The sequence below is a fragment of the Ranitomeya variabilis genome, chromosome 6 (assembly GCF_051348905.1).
Source record: "Ranitomeya variabilis isolate aRanVar5 chromosome 6, aRanVar5.hap1, whole genome shotgun sequence".
In the NCBI taxonomy this organism is placed as follows: domain Eukaryota; kingdom Metazoa; phylum Chordata; class Amphibia; order Anura; family Dendrobatidae; genus Ranitomeya; species Ranitomeya variabilis.
In genome coordinates, this window is record NC_135237.1 from 203,335,087 (window position 1) to 203,347,752 (window position 12,666).

A 12,666-nucleotide genomic window follows, 5' to 3' on the forward strand; every position below is an offset into this window, starting at 1 on the left:
GTCTGCATTCCATCCTCAGACTAATGGCCAGACTGAGCGTACTAATCAGACCTTGGAGACTTACTTGAGGTGTTTTGTGTCCGCTGATCAGGATGATTGGCTTGACTTTTTGCCATTGGCAGAGTTTGCCCTTAACAATCGGGCTAGTTCTGCCACTTTGGTTTCTCCATTTTTTTGTAATTCAGGGTTTCACCCTCGGTTTTCGTCCGGTCAATTGGAGTCTTCGGATTGTCCTGGAGTGGATGCTGTGGTTGATAGGATGCATCAGATTTGGGGACAGGTTGTGGACAATCTGAAGTTGTCCCAGGAGAAGACTCAACAGTTCACTAATCGTCATCGGCGTATTGGTCCTCGTCTTTGTGTTGGGGACCTGGTGTGGCTGTCTTCTCGATTTGTTCCTATGAAGGTCTCGTCTCCTAAGTTTAAGCCTCGGTTTATCGGCCCTTATAGGATTCTGGAGGTTCTTAATCCTGTGTCCTTTCGTTTGGACCTCCCAGCATCTTTTAATATCCATAATGTTTTCCATCGGTCATTATTGCGGAGGTATGAGGTACCGGTTGTTCCTTCTGCTGATCCACCTGCTCCTGTGTTGGTTGAGGGTGAATTGGAGTATGTGGTGGAAAAGATCTTGGACTCCCGTGTTTCCAGACGGAAACTTCAGTATCTGGTTAAGTGGAAAGGTTATGGCCAGGAGGATAATTCTTGGGTGACAGCATCCGATGTTCATGCTCCCGATTTGGTTCGTGCATTTCATAGTGCTCATCCAGGTCGCCCTGGTGGTTCTGGTGAGGGTTCGGTGCCCCCTCCTTAAGGGGGGGGTACTGTTGTGAATTCGGTTTGTGGGCTCCCCCGGTGGTCTGTTATGGTAGTGTCTCTTATGTGCCTTCCTCCATCTCTGATTACCTGTCGCCACCCTCTTGGGGAGTTTCCTATTTAAGGCTGCTTGGCTGTTAGTCACATGCCGGCCAACAATGTGCTAGTAGCATTCTGTTGCATTCACCTGCCTCAAGTTCCAGTTCAGCTAAGTTGAATTTTGTTTCTTGTTTTGCTATTTTTGTCCAGCTATCTGCAATGTGACTCTTCAGTGCTGGAAGCTCTTGTGGACAGAAAATTACTACTCCAGTGGCATGAGTTGTCACTGGAGTTTAAAGTAATTTCTGGATGGTGTTTTTGAATAGTGATTTTTAGGTCGACCGTGAAGTAACTCTTTCCTGTCCTTCTGCTATCTAGTAAGCGGACCTCACTGTGCTAAATCTGCTGTTCATCCTACGTATGTCATTTCCTCTGAACTCACCGTCAATATCTGTGGGGGCCTACTATCATCTTTTGGGGTTCCTCACTGGAGGTAAGGTAGGCCTGTATATTCCTCTTATAGGGGTAGTTAGATCTCCGGCTGGCGCGTGGTGTCTAGGGCATCGTAGGTACATCCCCCGGCTACTGTAAGTGTTGGGTCAGGTTCAGGTCACGGTCGACCTTAGTTTCCATCACCCGAGAGCTAGTCCGTTTTGTATTTTTTTCCCGTGGTCATTGGGGTAACCATAACAGCGTGGCCATCCGGTTAAAGAAGCTCAGTCTGCAATGCCTGAAAAGGTATCCGATAGTAGAAAGAGTGCAGTCTGGCATTTTTTTAAACAACATCCAAATGATCAGCGCAAAGTCATCTGTCAAAAATGTTCAACTACCTTAAGCAGAGGTCAGAATCTTAAAAGTCTAAATACAAGTTGCATGCATAAACACTAATCCACCATGCATTTGCAAGCCAGGACTAACTACCAAACGTCCCTAAAGGTTGCAGCACCCTCGGCCAATGAAGCTAGTCAGCAACGCTACATCCCTTCCCTCACTGTCAACACAACATTTCCCGCACCACCTGCAGTATCTGTGCAGCTTTCATCGCCAGGCCAAAGCAGTCAGGGAATCACCAGGTTTGCAGTAGGAAACACTGCATGTAGGGCACCGGCAAGAATACCATCTCCAACCCTCTCTCAGACACCCATGTCCACCGGCACCACCGCTAGTTCCACGATCTCCAGCTCTCCAGTCCAGCTCACCCTACATGAGACTCTTGTTAGGAAAAGGAAGTACTCATCCTCGCATCCGCGTACACAGGGTTTGAACGCCCACATTGCTAGACTAATCTCATTAGAGATGATGCCCTACCGGTTAGTTGAAAGCGAAGCTTTTAAAGCGCTGATGGACTACGCTGTACCACGCTACGAGCTACCCAGTCGGCACTTCTTTTCTAGAAAAGCCATCCCAGCCCTCCAACAGCATGTTAAAGACCGCATCGTCCATGCACTCAGGCAGTCTGTGACTACAAAGGTGCACCTGGACCAGTAGGCATGGCCAGGGACGTTACGTGTCCATCATGGCACACTGGGTGAATGTGGTGGATGCAGGCTCCACAGGGGACAGCAATATTGGGACAGTTCTGCCTAGCCCTCAGTCAAGGAAAGAGTTTGCTGTAGGCGTTCGCCCCCCCTCCTCCTCTTCCTCCTCCTCATGCAGAAGCAAGAGCTCTTCCACAGACCGCAGTCGCACATCCACTCCATCCGCAGCTGCCACTGTTGCACACCAGGTGTGCCATTATGGGACAGCTAGTGGCAAGCGTCAGCAGGCTGTATTGGCAATGAAGTGTTTGGGCGACAACAGACACACCGCGGAAGTTCTGTCCAAGTTCTTGCAGAATGAAACTCAGTCATGGCTGGGCACTGTACATCTTGAGGCAGGCAAGGTAGTGAGTGATAACGGAAGGAATTTCATGGCTGCCATAGCCCTTTCCCAACTGAAACACATTCCTTGCCTGGCTCACACCTTAAACCTGGTGGTGCAGTGCTTCCTGAAAAGTTACCCGGGGTTACCCGACCTGCTCCTCAAAGTGCGCAGACTTTGCTCGAATATCCGCCGTTCGCCCGTACACTCCAGCCATATGCAGAACTATCAGCGGTCTTTGAACCTTCCCCAGCATCGCCTAATCATCGATGTTGCAACAAAGTGGAACTCCACACTGACAATGCTTCAGAGACTGTGCGAACAGAGGCGTGCTGTTATGTTTTTGTGGGAGGATACACATACACGGGCAGGCAGTTGGATGGCAGACATGGAGTTGTAAGGTGTGCAGTGGTCGAAGCTACAAGACCTGTGTCAAGTCCTTCAGTATTTTGAGGAATGCACACGGCTGGTTAGTGCAGACAATGCCATAATAAGCATGAGCATCCCCCTAATGCGTCTGCTGATGCAAAGTTTGACGCACATAAAGGAGCAGGCGTCTGCAGCCGAGGAAGAGGAAAGCCTTGATGACAGTCAGCCATTGTCTGGTCAGGGCCGTGTAGAGGACGCGGTAGCAGGCAAAGAGGAGGAGGAGGAGGACGAGGAGGATGATGGGGATGAGTACTTTTTGAATGAGGAAGCTTCTCCTGGGCCAACAGAAATTAGTGGCATTGCAAGGCCGGGTTCTGTTTTTTTAAGGGAGACAAGTGACGTAGATTTGCCTGTAACTGCCCCTCCAACCAGCACAACCGCAGATTTGACAACTGGAACTTTGGCCCGCATGGCGGATTATGCCTTACGTATCCTCAAAAGGGACACACGCATTATAAAAATGATGAGCGATGATGATTACTGGTTGGCCTGCATCCTTGACCCTCGCTATAAAGGCAAATTGCAAAATATTATGCCACATGAGAACCTCAAACAAATATTAGCAACCAAACAAGCTACTCTTGTAGACCGTTTGATTCAGGCATTCCCAGCACACAGCGCCGGTGATGGTTCTCACACAAGCTGCAGGGGGCTACATGGCAGAGGTGTTAGAGGTGCACAGATCAGAAGTGGCGTTGGACAGAGGGGTTTTCTGACCAGGTTGTGGAGTGATTTCGCAATGACTGCAGACAGGACAGGTACTGCAGCATCTATTCAAAGTGACAGGAGACAACATTTGTCCAGTATGGTTACTAACTATTTTTCATCCCTTATCGATGTTCTCCCTCAACCGTCATTCCCATTTGATTACTGGGCATCCAAATTAGACACCTGGCCTGAATTGGCAGAATATGCATTGCAGGAGCTTGCTTGCCCAGCAGCTAGTGTGCTATCAGAAAGAGTATTCAGTGCTGCTGGTTCAATATTAACCGAAAAAAGGACTCGTCTGGCTACCCAAAATGTGGATGATCTCACATTCATTAAAATGAACCACTCCTGGATTTCAAATTATTTTGCCCCACCTTTCCCGGCTGACGCCTAGCTTTCCTATAAAAATTGCTTGCTTGTGGACTGGTCTTACTGAGTGTTCCAAATCTCTTAATTTGCAGCAGCTGTTTGTCCAGCATACGACATGTTTACACCTCCCCCAATGGGAAAACTCCCCCCACGGGGCCTCGCCACTTGGCGCAAGAACCCGTTACAGTGCTGTTTGTCTGAAGAGGTGGGTGTGCCCGCTTTTGGTCGACGGCACTGCCACTGGGTCCCTCATAGTACAATGTAGTGTCTCTGGCGGTGGTGGTGCGCACCCAACGTCAGACACACCGTTGTAACATGAGGGGCCCTGGGGTGGTACTGCCGGCCACAAGAGAGTTCCCCCCCCCCAGCTCAAACTGTGCTCTACCACATTCAAAATTATCTCGCACAGCTCCACCAATGTTTAGCCTATGCGCTGACATCATTCAATGCCTGGCCCTGACAAACAATACCAATTTGTTGACATCGATGATGCTAGTTAAAGTAGTCTGGGTCAGTGTCCTATATTGACACCAGTAAATAGTAATTTACTGCCAAATTACTTTGTCATAAACTCTGCAGATGAGCCCACCCCTGTACCTAAGCATGCCACCCTTTTTTAATTTATTGTTGTTTTGCGAGACATTAACATCTATTTATTTTTTGGGAGTACTAACTGTGTCAGACACTCCTTGCAATACTCCTCCTCCGCTGACCACAAAGCTGCCTGTGTATCCATGTAACCGATTTAAAACTGCCATGAGCCTATTGTTTGTTATTTTAGGCCTTTGATAGCCTGTCTGCGGTCCCTTCTTGCAATACTCCTCCACTGACCACAATGCTGCCTGGAGTGCCTGCCTGTGTATCCATGTAACCAATTTAAAACTGCCATGAGCCTATTGTTTGTTATTTTAGGCCTTTGTTAGCCTGTCTGCGGTCCCTTCTTGCAATACTCCTCCACTGACCACAATGCTGCCTGGAGTGCCTGCCTGTGTATCCATGTAACCAATTTAAAACTGCCATGAGCCTATTGTTTGTTATGTTAGGCCTTCGTTAGCCTGTCTGCGGTCCCTTCTTGCAATACTCCTCCTCCGCTGACCACAAAGCTGCCTGTGTATCTATGTAACCGATTTAAAACTGCCATGAGCCTATTGTTTGTTATTTTAGGCCTTTGTTAGCCTGTCTGCGGTCCCTACTTGCAATACTCCTCCACTGACCACAATGCTGCCTGGAGTGCCTGCCTGTGTATCCATGTAACCAATTTAAAACTGCCATGAGCCTACTATTTGTTATTTTAGGCCTTTGTTAGCCTGTCTGCGGTCCCTACTTGCAATACTCCTCCACTGACCACAATGCTGCCTGGAGTGCCTGCCTGTGTATCCATGTAACCAATTTAAAACTGCCATGAGCCTATTGTTTGTTATGTTAGGCCTTCGTTAGCCTGTCTGCGGTCCCTTCTTGCAATACTCCTCCACTGACCACACCAATGCTGCCCGTGTACCCCTGGAACCTATTTAAAAGTTCATAGAGCCTAGTTATATATTTTATTTACTATTAATAAGGCCATGATGGACTACGCTGTACCACGCTACAAGCTAACCAGTCGACACTCCTTTTGCAAGAAAAGCCATCCCAACCCTCCACCAGCATGTAAAAAACCGCATTGTCCATGCACTCTGGCAATCTGTGAGTACAAAGGTGCACCTGACAACAGACGCATGGACCTGAAGGCATGGCCATGGAAGATTACGTGTCCATTACGGCGCAATGGGTTAATGTGGTGGATGCATGGTCCACAGGGGACAGCCTACTAAGTCTGTCTGCAGTCCCTAATTCAAATAGTCCTCCACTGTCTAAATCAGAGCTTCAACCTTCTGGCTTTCGGCCTATAGTATCAGAAATTAAACTGCATTTGGCCTTCAACTTTGGTTACGGCCTACTAACGGTGTCTGCCACTCCCTGGTGTTGTTCTCCACTGTATAAAGCTGAGCTTCAACCTTCTGGCTCTAATTTTTTTTTTTTTTTTTTAAGTGCTGGTTGGGGCATAATACCTCTGTTTGCTGCTCCCTGGTGTTGACCTCAACTGAATAAAGCTGAGCTTCAACCTTCTGGCTCTCATTAAGTGCTGTTTTTTAAAAACTTGGTGGTTAGGGCCTACTAACGGTGTCTGCCGCTCCCTGGTGTTTGTCCTCAACTGAATAAAGCTGAGCTTCAACCTTCTGGCTTTCGGCCTATAGTATCAGATATTTAACTGCATTTGGCCTTCAACTTTGGTTACGGCCTAATAACGGTGTCTGCCGCTCCCTGGTGTTGTTCTCCACTGTCTAAATCGGAGCTTCAACCTTCTGGCTTTCGGCCTATAGTATCAGATATTAAACTGCATTTGGCCTTCAACTTTGGTTACGGCCTACTAACGGTGTTTGCCGCTCCCTGGTGTTTGTCCTCAACTGAATAAAGCTGAGCTTCAACCTTCTGGCTTTCGGCCTATAGTATCAGATATTAAACTGCATTTGGCCTTCAACTTTGGTTACGGCCTACTAACGGTGTCTGCCGCTCCCTGGTGTTGTTCTCCACTGTATAAAGCTGAGCTTCAACCTTCTGACTTTTGGCCTAAAGTATCAGATATTAAACTGCATTTGGCCTATTAGTGTGTTTGGGCCCTTAAAACAGTGTCTGCTGCTCCTGGGTTTACTACTCCACTGAACAAAGCAATGCCGCCTGTTTAGTCCTGTTACCAATTTTGAACTGCATTTAGCCTACTTTATTCTTTGGCCCTATATCTGTTTCCTCCTCATCCTGCCCATTGCCCAGCCACTGCTAGATGAGTCTGCTGGTACATTGACCTAGACCACTACATTCCCCTTGCACTCTACACAGCCAGAATCTGACCCTGCTGAAAGTAAGGTTCCCCTTCCCGCATGTTATACCACCTTACACAGGGACAAAGAGGAAGGTGCAGATGAAAGTGCAGGTTCCTTCATCAGGTGGGGGGGGCATACTCGTTGGCGACGTCACTGGCACAGGGCCCCTCAGAGTACGCAAAAGTGTCGCTGCTGGTGGGAGGCGCCCCCGCCATGCAAACACACCGCTGTACTTTGAGGGGCCCTGTGCCAGTGCCAATGCCAACGAGTGGGCCCCCCCTGCTTGCTCAGGATCACAGCACTTGCAACGTTGAAATACTTACCTCTCCCTGCTCCACCGCCGTGACGTAGTCCACGATTCCTGGGCCCACTAAAACCTTGAACCAGCCCTAACCCCCACAACTTTAGCCAAATGACCCCCAAGTTCCAATGAACAACTATTATTATAAAGTTAATTAAGATTGACAAGCTTCAGAAACAAGAATGGATGTTTTTGGCATTAAAATGGGCACTGTAGGTGTTTTCCTGGCCTCCACTCACTGCCGACTATGCTTCCCCATTGACTTGCATTGGGTTTCGTGTTTCGGTCGATCCCCGACTTTTAGCGATAATCGGCCGACTGCACTCGACTCGACTCTGGACAAAGTCGGGTTTCACAAAACCCGACTCGATCTTTAAAAAATGAAAGTCGCTCAACCCTAGTCACAATGCCTCTTTTTAGGGAAGCATCAGGCGGCATTAATATTCTTAAGTGGCCATTATTAAACAGTCGGTCTCCTATGCTGTTATTGACTATGGAGTGAGTGGCTTGGCTTCCATGAATTACGACACACCCCAATATCCCTTTCACAAGAGGTACATGAGGACTTCCTGAAAAAATGTTGCATTGAATGCAAGGCCTGCCCTGCTATCAAGTCATATGCAGTCCAAGAATCCTTTGAACCCAGTTACTGATGGCCACAGGAAAACCCTCTTCACATTATTCATTTTGCACTCCTAAACTGTTTTCTTATGTATTGACTGAAAGGTCTGCCCTGTTACCAAGTCATATGCACAACAAGAAGCCTTTGAACCCTGGTACTGGATGGCCACAGGAAAACCCACTTCACATTCTTCAGTTGGTCCTGCCATACTGTTTCCTTATGCATTGAATGCAATGGCTGCGTTGACCCAAATTTGCATGCACCTCAATCCCCCCTTGGAAGAAACATGAGGGAGGGCCTCCTTAAAAAAACCTCTCCCATCACAAATGAATGGGTCTCCTAGACTCGTAATGCCAAAACACTAAGTGCCTGGGCTGACAAACATTTCCCCATGGGGTAAATTTAAAAAAATATTTTATGGGGATCATAGACACCCTTATAAAAACATTGACTCGCTGTAGCAGTTAACAAAAAGATACTGCATACACCAAGGGTAGCAGATAAAAACCTGGAATGTATGCCTGAAAAGCAAGCATTTGGAGACCACAAGACCTCAGATAGACCAGGCGTCTGACTGAGATAACAGACTGTTTCAATATATGGCCTGTTTTTTTTTTTTTTTAAATTTTAACTACAAAATACTGTATAGAACAAGGGTAGCAGAAAGACAAATAATTAGAATGTATGCCTGAAAAGCAAGGATTTGGAGACCACAGATAGATCGGGCGTCAGACGGAGATAACAGACTGATCAAAATGAGGCCTTGATTTTTTTTGTCCCACCAAAATTGTGTCAATAAGTAGGCTATGACACTACAAAAAAAATTGGAGTACTAAAATTGTAAAATATTTAGTGCAATGATATGTGATGCGTGTGGTGTACAAATCACAGTGATAAATATAAGAACTGTAGCTAAATATTTTTGGCCCAGCTACAGATTTTTTGATCAGCAAAATGGTGTCCAAAAAGACACCATTTGTTGTAAGACACTCCAAAAAATACTATAGTCCAAAAAAAGGCCAGAATTTTCTGCGCACTCATATCTGATGCCTGGGACAAAAAAAACGTTTTAAATTGTTAGATTTTCCAGCTCTTGTATTGAAATGACCTGGCTGTAGTCTGCAGTGTGACTAAGCAAATAAATGTAGAAAAAAGGGCTATGGATTTCTTTGTAATAAAATTAGCAGGTATAAGATGCAAAAAAAAAATCCTAGCCACAGATACTTGCAGCTACATATATAAAAAATGCGCAGCAGCAGACAGTAATGGAGCCTTTTGATGTATCCAGTGAGATCTAGATACTCACATACAGTGCCTGCACGCCTTGCACTGATATGGATATGTGCACATAGACTCTCCTGCCTACCTAGCGCTTTAATCTACTGTATGTCTCCCGAATTAGCCCTAAAAAGGACTATTGGTTTATCACTATTTGTGGATTAAACACTATTAGACCCACACTAACTAAAAAAAGAAAAAATCTGACCCTATCTCAGCAGCAGCTCTCCCTACACTAGCTGAGACCGGAGCAGAATGCGGCGAGCAGGGCGGCGCCAGGTCTTTTATAGACCTGTTGATGTTGTGCGGCCAGCCAATCACTGTAATGCCACAACAAAGATGGCTGTGGTATTACATTGCATGGCAGACAATCCCTGCATGTTGATTGGCGCTCTAAAAAGTGCCAAAATTAAAAGGAGGAGACCCGAGCTCCAGCCGAATAATCGCGACAATGCTCGCTGCTCGCCGAGTACACCGAGCACAGTAATACTCGGGTATATCCTGGATTATCGGTGTTTTTTTTGGAGATTGTACCACAAAAATTTTGGAGGAATATGCGGTCGTTGGACAAAATTAACAAGGCCAGAATTACAGTTCTGTGTCAGCGTTTGTGGCCAGAAATGGTGGAGTTGCCGTGAGACATTTTGAATTGGAGAAGGGGAATTGGGCATTCTGGCTGGCAGACGGGGTGCATTTAAATGCGGTTGGGATTGATTTTTGGGTGCTTGGTTTGCAGGAAGGTGTGGAGAAGGCCATAGCTTTTCGTTTTGGTGGGGTCTCGGGTCTTTGAGGTACTCAAAGTCCCTCATTGTGGTGGCTGGGTGGAGTCATTTGAGTTGGTGGAAATTGGGTTGTGGAATCCATTGGCTTATGGCTCCTCTGTATTTAGAGTTCAACTTGTTTTGGATCTGGTGACTTGGGGGGGTTCCGGCAGGGGTGGTCGGTTCCCCTGGAATTTTAGCATGAACAGTGAACCAGCTGGGGTTTTTGGTGCTCCCGAGCCAGAGTGGTAACGGCTGGGAGTAATTTGGTTTTGATAACGTTCACGCTATGCTGTGTTGATCACCAGATTCCTGGGAGCTCCAAGGACTCCTCCTAGTTTAAAGTTTAATGGATGTATATTTCGATGTATGTTTGTTTATGTTAAATAAAAAGGCTGCTGTGGCTGATAATATTCCAAAGAATTTGTTGTACGTGGTCTTTATTTAAGGTTATGGGCATGCGGCAAGGGGAATGTCAACTGTGGGTGGGGGTTGGTTAGGTCTCCTTACCCCAATTGCTCATTACCAGGGTAAAGTAATGGCCGGAGCTGAGCCGTCCCTCCCCCCGTGGCGTAAGGGGAGGACATCATGACCATGGGATGGAGGGAGGGGTTAGGGTTAATAGGTGGGGGCTTAGGGGGAATCAGGAGAGTTAACTGGTGATGGGGGGTGTGGCCTAGCCAGTTCCCGCTTTCTGGGTAACGGGTGTCCCGCCCTCCCGCCCTAAGGCCGGCGTCACACTTGGCGTAATACAATACGCCACGTATTATACGTCCATACTACGGCCGTAATACGGAGAAATGTTCCCCAAATATTGATCCGTAGTCAGGGTGTGTCAGCGTATTTTGCGCATGGCATCCTCCGTATGTAATCCGTATGGCATCCGTACTGCGAGATTTTCGCGCAGGCTTGCAAAACCAACATCTAATGGATTTATGTGCTCAAATGTTCGGGAAAACATATATATATATATATATATATATATATATATATATATATATATATATATATATATATATATATATATATATATACTGTATATATGTCATTGAGACACATATATATATATATTCTGTATTTAGATTTCATTCAGCGCGATATCTGTGAAGTGTCGGTAATTCAATTGCCGGCTTTTCATTTCTCCTGCACAAACCCGACATGATATGAGACATGGTTTTCATACAGTAAACCATCTCATATCCCTTTTTTTTTACATATTCCACACTACTAATGTTAGTAGTGTGTATGTGCAAAATTTCAGCGCTGTAGCTTCTAAAATAAAGGGTTAAATGGCTGAAAAAATTGGCGTGGGCTCCCACGCAATTTTCTCCGCCAGAGCGGTAAAGCCAGTGACTGAGGGCAAATATTAATAGCCAGGAGAGGGTCCATGGTTATTGTCCCCCCCGTGGCTAAAAACATCTGCCCCCAGCCACCCCAGAAAAGGCACATCTGGAAGATGCGCCTATTCTGGCACTTGGCCACTCTCTTCCCACTCCCTGTAGCGGTGGGATATGGGGTAATGAAGGGTTAATGCCACCTTGCTATTGTAAGGTGACATTAAGCCAGATTAATAATGGAGAGGCGTCAATTATGACACCTATCCATTATTAATCCAATTGTTTGAAAGGGTTAAAAAACACACACACACATGATTTAAAAGTATTTTAATGAAATAAACACAGCGGTTGTTTTAGTATTTTATTGCTCTCTCAATCCATTTGCAGGCCCTCGCTTGGCAAAATAATAAACGCACAAGATACATACCCTCAGCTGAACTGTCACGTCCCACAAGGTAATCCATCTTAAGGGGTTAACTAATATTACAGGCACGAGCTGCGATAAACCACTCGCTCGTGTCTGTAATCCCCCGGGTGCTGAAAGGAAAGCTGGATCTGTACTTACATTGAGTCGTGGTGATGCGCCCCTGCTGGATGTTCTCATTAACTGCAGCCTGGGAAGTTTTTCCCACGCTCCAGGTCATATGAGGACATCCACCAGGGGGCGCATCACCGCGACTGAAGGAAATGTAGGTCAATGACCTACATTTCATTCATTCGCCGGGGAATTACGAGCACACAGCTGCATTAGCAGGGCTCCTGCTTGTAACTTATTTTAACCCCTTCAGATGGATTACATCGTGGGACGTGACGGTTCAGCTGAGGGTATGTATCTTGTGCGTTTATTATTTTGCCAAGCGAGGGCCTGCAAATGGATTGAGAGAGCAATAAAATATTAAAACAACCGCTGTGTTTATTTCATTAAAATACTTTTAAATCATGTGTGTGTGTGTTTTTTAACCCTTTCAAACAATTGGATTAATAATGGATAGGTGTCATAATTGACGCCTCTCCATTATTAATCTGGCTTAATGTCACCTTCCAATAGCAAGGTGGCATTAACCCTTCATTACCCCATATCCCACCGCTACAGGGAGTGGGAAGAGAGTGGCCAAGTGCCAGAATAGGCGCATCTTCCAGATGTGCCTTTTCTGGGGTGGCTGGGGGCAGATGTTTTTACCCACGGGGGGGCCAATAACCATGGACCCTCTCCTGGCTATTAATATCTGCCCTCAGTCACTGGCTTTACCATTCTGGCGGAGAAAATTGCGCGGGAGCCCACGCCAATTTT